Here is a 9,463-nt window from a genome sequence, read left to right on the forward strand (position 1 = left end):
GATTTAAATAATGTGGCGCACCTTTTTGGACGCGGTCATCATGGCGGAAGTGAAACGACGCCCGCCTTGCCTGCCGGAGGTGTCGCTTGCCCTGCTAGGGAGTTAATGCGACGGGACGGGCGATTCGCGGGGTGTCTGTTGCGCGTGCGCGAGTCGTTCGAGGAACGGAACACGGGTGCGTCATCTTTATACCGTGGGATAGGGCTCTCCTGCCGCTTCAGGAGGGGACGCGAGCCTGCAGGCGATTTGACCGCTGCTTCCGCTCGTCTGTTGCCGTAATTACTGCCGGCCCACTTTTGGCCGTATCAACCGTCGCGCCTCCTCCCGCGGAGGACTGACCCGTGATCGTTGCACTCAATTGGCACTGTTGGGTCACGCGCAGGGCTGGCTCGAATCGCGGCACTGGTTCCACAGTCGAGAAGACGCGGCATTGGCGCAAGCGGCGGTGCGGTTTTTTGCACGTAGTAACCGGCGCGCCGGTTACATGACATGTGGGCCCGGGCCTCCATGCTGGACCGCCCGATGCGACGAAGCCAAAAGGTTGCACAATCGCGGCGCGGTTGCACGCCTCTTGTATGGCGGTTCGCCCTTTCGACCGCTGGTTTTGGCGAGGATGGAGGAGTGCTTATAACCGCGAGGCGGTTACATGCTCCGCGTGCGGTGGTTTGCCTTCTTCGCGTTTCGGGTCAGCTCGCATGACGTGTGGGACCCAGCCCTCGTGTCGCAGGGTGGGAACCCTGGAGCACGTCGGTGGAGACTTTGCCCGTGACGCTTGGGGATGCGAGTGGGGAGAGCTGCCTTTAAAAAGGGATCGATCCCCCGGGCAGTAGACATGCCTCCGCACTCCCCTCATGCATTGCGCCCTTCCACCTTTCGAGCCCCCAGATGGGGTGCACCCGTGTTGCCTTCTTCTTGCTGTTGTTGGAGGAGCGCGACCTCGTGGGGGTTGGCATTCTTCAGACATCGCTCGGCTTCAAGGATTTTCATCATGCAGCCCGGCTGCAGTCCCTCACCAATGGTCATCCGTAGGGATGATCACCAGCCTTGTGGTGGGGAGAAGCTAGCCAGGCTGCGGCCTCTGCCCCGCCCTCAGCTTCAAGGATGTTCATCATCTGGGCTGGGGAGGAGGGCGGGGCGAGTTGGGGCCTACCTCCGCGTGGGCCGGTGACCCGCTTCTTCCTCCAGCATTCGGGGGAGAAGGGCATCCTCCAGCCCTGCGGAGGAGACGTCCTTCGGCTACACGGGGGAAGGCGAACTGCTGCTGCTTGGACAGGGTGCAGCTGTCCGTCCTCCACCCGGGCGACGGTCGTGCCGCGTGCGGGCCGGCCACGTCCAGGTCCTCCTTGCGCCGTCGGCTGCACCGAGGGGTCGAACAACACGTCGTACGCCGCGAGGGCGGTACTCGTGTTCTAGGACAGTCCCTTTGTCGTTCTTGTGGCGAGGACGGGAGTGAGGACCTGTCGGTGCGCTTTGGGGCGACCGTCGTTCGCCGGTGCAGTGTTGGTGGGCAGGTGGCCGCTGTCGTCGGTGCTGAGGTGGTGGTTGCCATAGGTGAGGCTTCCCCTTGTCGAAGCGGTTGCCTCCGCCGGCGAGAGCGTCAGTGCCACCTGCGCTCCAGACCTTTGGCTCTTTGGCTTTAATGGCTGGTTCTCGTCCCCCGTGAGGGGACGTGAACGAGGGCCTTTTAGCGGTAGCGTTTGCCCTGAGGCCATCGCTGCTGCTGTCTAGCCGCCCGAGACGAAGGTCGTTGTCGCGCTGCTGGTGCAGTGGTCGCCGGCGAGCCACCCAGAGTTTGTTATCCCGTAGGCCTTCTAGTGTGGACCCTCTTGAGAGCGAGATGTAATAGCTTTAGGTACTATGACATCTGCCGTAGGTCGGGAAAACCGCCAGGGCGCTGCCGACGTTCAAGTCTAGGTACCATTGTTACCCCAAGTACGTGTGTTTGTTCTTTGTGGCTGCTGAGGCCTAAACATTTGGGTATTTGAGCGTGAAGCCATGTTTCTTCCTTATTTCGAGCACTAGGACTTGCCTGTCGGCTAGCGGAACCACTTAACCGAGCATGAGTTGCCTTGCGCGGAAGGTGACGAGTGAGGTATCCGTATCCCGGAGGCGTAGGAGTCCCTCGGCTCGGTCGGCCTTGCCGCTCAAGGCCTCTCTCGCTCAGTTTTAGGTCCTTCGATCGCTCTGCGATGAGCTGAAGCCGGAGGCAGCGGTTTCGGTGCGGACGGAGGCGGTGTCAGCTCGAATAGAGGCTTCGTCGGCCCAGGAGCAGGTGGCTTCCCAGGCCGAGGAGGTGCAGTAGCGGCGGCTGGAGCTTGGCTAGGTCATCCGCGAGTGGGACCAACCCCGGAGTCACGCTGCCGAGGCCTTGAGCTGGGCTGAGGTCCTCGGGGGACAGCTGGCTGAGGCTACGGAGCGGCCAGCCAAGGCGTCCGCTCGGGCCGGGACCCTTGCGGAGAGCCTGGCCGTGAGGGCCCAAGCGCGGTGCTGGCGTCCTCCTTCAAGGTGGAGATCCTTCCGCCCGTGCCGCCGTCTGAGGTCGGGCCAGATTCCGCCGAGGGTGGACGTGACGCCGAGGGTGCTGCTCCTCCCCCTACCGATGTCTGAACCTGCAGGAACAGTTTGTCTGAAGCATGCGTATGTTTTTCGCGGCCGCTGAGGCCTAAACATTTTTATTGTCGTATTATAAAGCTGTGTTTTCTTTCCTCTCGTTTTGAGCATTAGGACTTGTTCGTCGGTAACAGAATCGCTTATCCGAGTGAGAGTTACTTTTCGCGGAAGGTGATGAGTGAGGTATCCGTATCCCGGAGGCGTAGGAGTCCCTCGGCTCGTTCGGCCTTGCCGCTTACATGCTCTCTCATTCGGTTGTAGGATTCTATTATCGATATAGTCGAGAAGGCATGAAAGTCGTTTTCTACCCGAGCATTAGGACTTGTTCGATAGCAGAACTGCTATTCCGAGCGTGAGTTACTTTTCGCGGAAGGTGATGAGTGAGGTATCCTTATCCCGGAGGCGTAGGAGTCCCTTGGCTCGGTCGGCCTTGCCGCTTACGTGTACTCTCGTCGTTTTTAGGACCCTGCTATCGATATAGTCGAAAGCACGAAAGTCGTTTTCTACCCGAGCGTTTAGGACTTGTTCGATAACAGAATCGCTTATCCGAGCGTGGGTCACTTTTCACGGAAGGTGATGAGTGAGGTATCCGTATCCCGGAGGCATAGGAGTCCCTCGGCTCGGTCGGCCTTACCGCTTACGTGCTCTCTCGCTCGTTTTTAGGGTTCCGTTATCGATATAGTCGAAAGTCGTTTTGGTAGAAAACCTTTCCTTTGGTACAAAACTTTTCCGAGGAAAATTTTAACGCAGAGGGGGTTCCCCCCTTCTAGCCCTCGAGGGAGGGTCGGGCTTTGCCGAGGCAAGGCTGATCCTTCCTTGATGGTTAGACTTTATTTATGTATGTAAGGAAAACGAGGTATATGAACGACTTGAAACATCTTAAGGGTAGAAGCGACGTAGCTGTTGGTTGTTCCAAGCATTGTTGTAGACCTTGCCTTGATCGTTGGCCAACTTGTATGTTCCAGGCTTCAAAATCTTGGCAATGATGAACGTCCCTTCCCAGGGAGGAGTAAGCTTGTGGCGCCCTCGGGCGTCTTGTCGCAGCCGAAGTACCAGGTCTCCCACCTGGAAACCTCGGGGCCGAACCCTTCGGGCGTGGTAGCGTCGCAGAGACTGCTGATACCGTGCCGAGTGTAGTAAGGCCACGTCCCGAGCCTCTTCCAGCTGGTCCAATGAGTCTTCTCGGCTGGTCTGGTTGCTTTGGTCGACGTAAGCTTCGACCTTGTTGAGGGGTAGCTCTCCTTGGAGGAGATATTCCAGGTACGGGGTCTGCCAGTTCGGGTTTGGCGTGACCCCATCCTGCTCCCCCTCGATGCGTAGGGCTTCACCCTCGGCGGCCGAGGGTACCTCGGGCTGGGCCGAGGTCTCGTCGGGCTCGGGCGCGTCGTCGAGTTTGACGGATGGTTGATATATGTCTCTGGAGAAGACGTTCGGGGGAACCGTCGTCCGCCCCGAGGCTATTTTAGCCAGCTCATCCGCAGTCTCGTCGTACCGTCGAGCAACATGGTTGAGTTCCAGTCCGTGGAACTTATCCTCCAAGCGCCAAACTTCGTCGCAATAGGCCTCCATTTTTCGATCGCGGCAGTGGGAGTTCTTCATGACTTGGTCGATGATGAGCTGCGAGTCGCCCCGAGCGTCGAGGCACCGAACCCCTAGCTCGACGGCGATGCGCAGCCCGTTAACCAAAGCCTCGTACTCGGCCACGTTGTTTGATGCCGGAAAATGGAGGCGAATCACGTAGCGCACATGTTTCCCGAGGGGTGAGATGAAGAGCAAGCCAGCACCTGCTCCGGTTTTCATCAGCGACCCATCGAAGTACATGGTCCAAAGTTCGGCTTGGATTGGAGCTGTCGGCAATTGGGTGTCGACCCATTCAGCCAGGAAGTTCGCCAAGGCTTGGGATTTTATGGTCTTCCGAGGAGCGAATGAAATTGTCTCGCCCATGAGTTCCACTGCCCAGTTTGCTATCCTACCCGAGGCCTCTCGGCACTGGATGATCTCCCCCAGGGGAAGGATGACACCACAGTCACTGGATGAGACTCGAAGTAGTGTCGCAATTTTCGCCGTGTCAGAATTACTGCGTACAGTAGCTTCTGGATTTGTGGGTAGCGGATCTTGGTCTCGGATAGCACCTCGCTGATGAAGTAGACCGGCCTCTGGACGAGCAGTGCATGCCCTTCTTCTCGTCTCTCGACTATGATCGCGGCGCTGACCACCTGAGTGGTTGCGGCTACGTAGATCAAGAGGGCTTCTCCCGCAGCGGGGGGCACCAAGATGGGCGCATTAGTAAGGAGTGCCTTTAAGTTTCCGAGGGCTTCCTCGGCCTCGGGGGTCCAAGTGAAGCGCTCGGCCTTCCTTAAGAGGCGGTACAAGGGTAATCCTTTCTCGCCGAGGCGCGAGATGAAGCGGCTCAGAGCCGCAAGACATCCCATGTTGGTGACGACTGCGATTTTCTCCGGGTTGGCCTTGATGCCTCTTTCGGAGACGATGAACCCCAGGAGCATGCCTTGGGGGACTCCAAAGACACACTTCTCGGGATTGAGCTTCACGCCTTTTGCACGCAGGCACTCGAAAGTTACTTCGAGGTCAGAGAGGAGGTCGGAGGCCTTCCTTGTCTTGACAACAATGTCATCAACGTAAGCCTCGACCGTTCTGCCGATGTGTTCTCCGAACACATGGTTCATGCACCTTTGGTATGTTGCACCTGTATTTCTCAAGCCAAATGGCATAGTAGTATAACAATACATGCCAAAAGGTGTGATGAAAGAAGTCGCGAGCTGGTCGGACTCTTTCATCTTGATTTGGTGATAACCTGAATAGGCGTCGAGGAATGACAGGGTTTCGCACCCAGCAGTGGAGTCCACAATTTGATCGATGCGAGGCAGGAGGTAGGGAATCTTTGGACATGCTTTATTTAGACCAGTGTAGTCTATGCACATCCTCCATTTCCCACCTTTTTTCTTTACAAGCACAGGGTTAGCTAACCATTCAGGATGGAATACCTCTTTGATGAACCCTGCAGCCATCAGCTTGTGGATCTCCTCGCCTATGGCCCTGCGCTTTTCTTCATCAAAACGGCGCAGGTGCTGCTTCACGGGTCGGGCGTCGGCTCGGATATACTGCGAGTGCTCGGCGACATCCCTCGGTATGCCTGGCATGTCCGAGGGACTCCACGCAAAAATTTCGGCGTTTGCGCGGAGAAAGTCGACGAGCACTGCTTCCTATTTGGGGTCGAGCTCAGAGCCGACCTGGACTTTCTTGTCGGCATCATTGCTGGGGTCGAGAGGGACGGACTTAACCGCCTCAGCCGGTTCGAAGTTGCCGGCGTGGCGCTTTGCATCAGGCACCTCCTTGGAGAGGCAATCTAGGTTGGCGATGAGGGCCTCGGACTCGGCGAGGGCCTCAGCGTACTCCACGCACTCCACGTCGCATTCGTACGCGTGTCGGTACATGGATCCGACGGTGATGACCCCGTTGGGGCCTGGCATCTTGAGCTTGAGGTACGTGTAGTTGGGGACGGCCATGAACTTGGTGTAGCACAGTCTCCCCAGCACCGCGTGGTAGGTCCCTCGGAACCCGACCACCTCGAACATGAAGGTTTCCCTGCGGAAGTTGGAGGGAATTCCGAAGCAGACATGCAAATTAAGTTGCCCAAGGGGCAGGACGCGCTTACCGGGGACGATCCCGTGGAAGGGTGCTGCACCGGCCCGGATCGTGGACAGATCTATCCCCAAGAGCCCTAGGGTATCGGCGTAGATGATGTTGAGGCTGCTGCCTCCATCCATGAGGACCTTGGTGAGCCTAGCGTTGCCGATGACAGGGTCGACAACGAGCGGGTACCTTCCTGGGCTTGGTACGCAGTCGGGGTGGTCGCCTTGGTCGAAGGTGATGGGCTTGTCGGACCAGTCTAGGTAGACTGGCGCCGCCACCTTTACCGAGCAGACTTCCCGGCGCTCCTGCTTGCGGTGCAGAGCCGAGGCGTTCGCCACTTGCCCACCGTAGATCATGAAGCAGCCGTGGACCTCCGGGAACTCCTCTTCCTTGTCGCCCTCCTTCTTGTTGTTGCCTTGGTCCTTGCCACCTTCCGTCGGGGGCCCGGCCTTATGGAAGTAGCGTCGGAGCATGACGCATTCTTCAAGGGTGTGCTTGACGGGACCCTGGTGGTAGGGGCACGACTCCTTGAGCATCTTGTCGAACAAGTTGGCCCCTCCGGGAGGCTTCCATGGGTTCCTGTGCTCGGCAGCAGCGACGAGATCCGCGTCAGCGGCGTCGCGCTTTGCTTGCACCTTCTTCTTGGCCTTCTTCTTCATGCCATGCTGGGCGGACGCCTCGGGGACGTCTTCCTTCTGCCTTTCCTAAGGCTGCTTGTCCTTCCGGAAGATGGCCTCGACCGCCTCTTGACCAGAGGCGAACTTGGTGGCTATGTCCATCAATTCGCTCGCCTTGGTGGGAGTCTTGCGCCCCAGTTTGCTCACCAGGTCTCGGCAGGTGGTGCCGGCGAGGAATGCCCCGATGACGTCCGAGTCGGTGATGTTGGGCAACTCGGTGCGCTGCTTCGAAAACCGCCGGATGTACTCTCGCAGGGATTTTCCTGGCTGCTGGCGGCAGCTTTGGAGATCCCAGAAGTTCCCAGGGCGTACGTACGTACCTTGAAAGTTTCTAGCGAAGGCCTTGACCAGATCGTCCCAGTTGGAGATCTGCGTGGGAGGCAGACGCTCCAGCCAGGCCCAGGCAGCGTCGGAGAGGAACGGGGGGAGGTTGCGGATGATGAGGTTGTCGTCGTCCGTCCCTCCCAACTGGCATGCCAGCCGGTAGTCTGCAAGCCACAACTCCGGCCTTGTCTCCCCCGAGTACTTGGTGATGGTAGTCGGGGCCCGGAACCGGGCCGAGAACAGCGCCCGTCGTATGGCCCGGCTGAAGGCTCGCGGACCTGGTGGTTCGGGCGAGGGACTCCGATCCTCCTCACTGTCGTAGCGTCCTCCACGCCTGGGGTGGTAGCCTCGGCGCACCCTTTCCTCGAGGCGGGCTCGACGGTCGCGACGATGTTGCTCGTCGCCGAGGCGGTCCGGGGCTGCAGGCGTCCTGTCCCGTGTGCGCTCGGTGGGGACCGGGGCCTCCCGCATGCGTTGGGAGGACGTTGCGCGATGCTCCGAGGGGCACCCTCGCCTTCGGGAGGTAGAGCTTTTGGCTTGTCGGACCGCGACATCCTCAAGGAGACCCTTGAGTTCACCCTGGATACGCTGCCCCTCGGTAGTGGAAGGCTCCGGCATTGTCCGAAGTAGCATCGCTGCTGCGGCTAGATTCTGGCCAGCCTCGCTGAAGGCCGGGGGCAGCGCTGCCCTGGCATCGTCAACGATACGGTGTTGGACGTCCTGGGCCCGATGACGCGCTTCTCCGGCGAGTGCTCGGCCTGCCCACTCCTGCTCGATGTTTTGCCGGAGCTGCACAAGTCGCCCTGCTTCCTCGTTGAGCTTGGCCTGCATCTCGCGGATTGGGACCACAGCTAGCTCCCGTGGGATGTCAACGCGAGAAGCAGGCCTAGGGGGATCGCCATCCTCCGGCATACCGAGGTGGTTGCCTTCATCGCGATCCCCCAGATCGACGTGGAAACATTTGCGACTTGGGCCACAACCCTCGTCGTCAAGGCTGTGGCCATCGTCAGAGCAACCGGAGAGGCAGTAGTCACATGCGGTCATGAAGTCTCGCATGGCACTAGGATCACGGAGCCTAGAGAAATCCCAACCGGAGTTGGGGTCGTCTTCTTCCTCGGAACCCGTGGGCCCGTAGGTTGAGACGGCCATCAGTCGGTCCCAGGTCGACCACATATGGTACCTTGGAAGGTCAGGATATGCCCTTGCGAAAGTGCTCACCGAAGCGGGGTCGCTTGGTGGATCGAAGCAGAATCTAAAGGGCACAGGGCAGAAAACGGACGATACCTTTTGATCGATGGACGATGGTGAAGTCGCGTTGGGGACGGAATGCACCATCATCTCAGGTACGAGGCTAACGCCCAGCAAGTCCTTCACGAGGGTGCTGGCATCATCAGTAGCTTGGGGTTGACACATTGCGGGGAAACGACACCCGTCGTTGTCTCAGGTGCGAGGACAACGCCCGACATGTCCCCCGCTGGGGTGCCGGCGTCATCGACTCGCTCTGGACCGACAGCCGACAAGGTGCCGCCTCCTGCCTGGCCATGGTTGCCCCGTCTCCTCCTCCTGCGGCGAGGAGGGTGGCGGGGCAAACCCGGATGCTGCTCTTCCGCCACGGGGGGAAGACGTCGTCGAGTTCGCCACCGCCGGGCGAGCTGACGACCGTCGTTGTTGTCGTGCTGCAAGGGGAGGAGTACCATGTCGTAGATGCCGTCGCAGGACATGAACTCGGGACTCCCGAAGCAGAGCACCGTCCCGGGCTGAAGAGGTTGCTAAAGACTACCCATCTGGAACTCAACGGGAAGGTGTTCGTTAACACGTAGCATGCCCCTACCTGGCGCGCCAACTGTCGGCGTTTCGGACCCGGGGGACCCTCAACCGAGCCGACCAGTGAATTTATCGCTGCGTGCCCCTGCCCAGATGGGTTGGTGCAAGATGGAACACAAGGGGGAATGCAGCTTGTATTATCTCGCACCGGGGGTGCTCGTAGTAGGGGTTACAAGCGTCGCGCGCGCGAGAGAGAGAGAGAGTCTCGCGGCCGTCGTCTTCTCCCGCCTCGCGCCCCTCTCCCCCTCGCGGAAGGCCCAAGACCTCCCCTTTTATAGATGTAAGGAGAGTGTCCAGATATACAATGGGGGTATAGCTATGTGCTACGTGGCTAGCGGAGAGGTGCCTGAGCCCTGTGTACATGGTAACATGGCCGT

Source organism: Zea mays, chromosome 4 (assembly GCF_902167145.1).
Source record: "Zea mays cultivar B73 chromosome 4, Zm-B73-REFERENCE-NAM-5.0, whole genome shotgun sequence".
Classification (NCBI taxonomy): Eukaryota; Viridiplantae; Streptophyta; class Magnoliopsida; order Poales; family Poaceae; genus Zea; species Zea mays.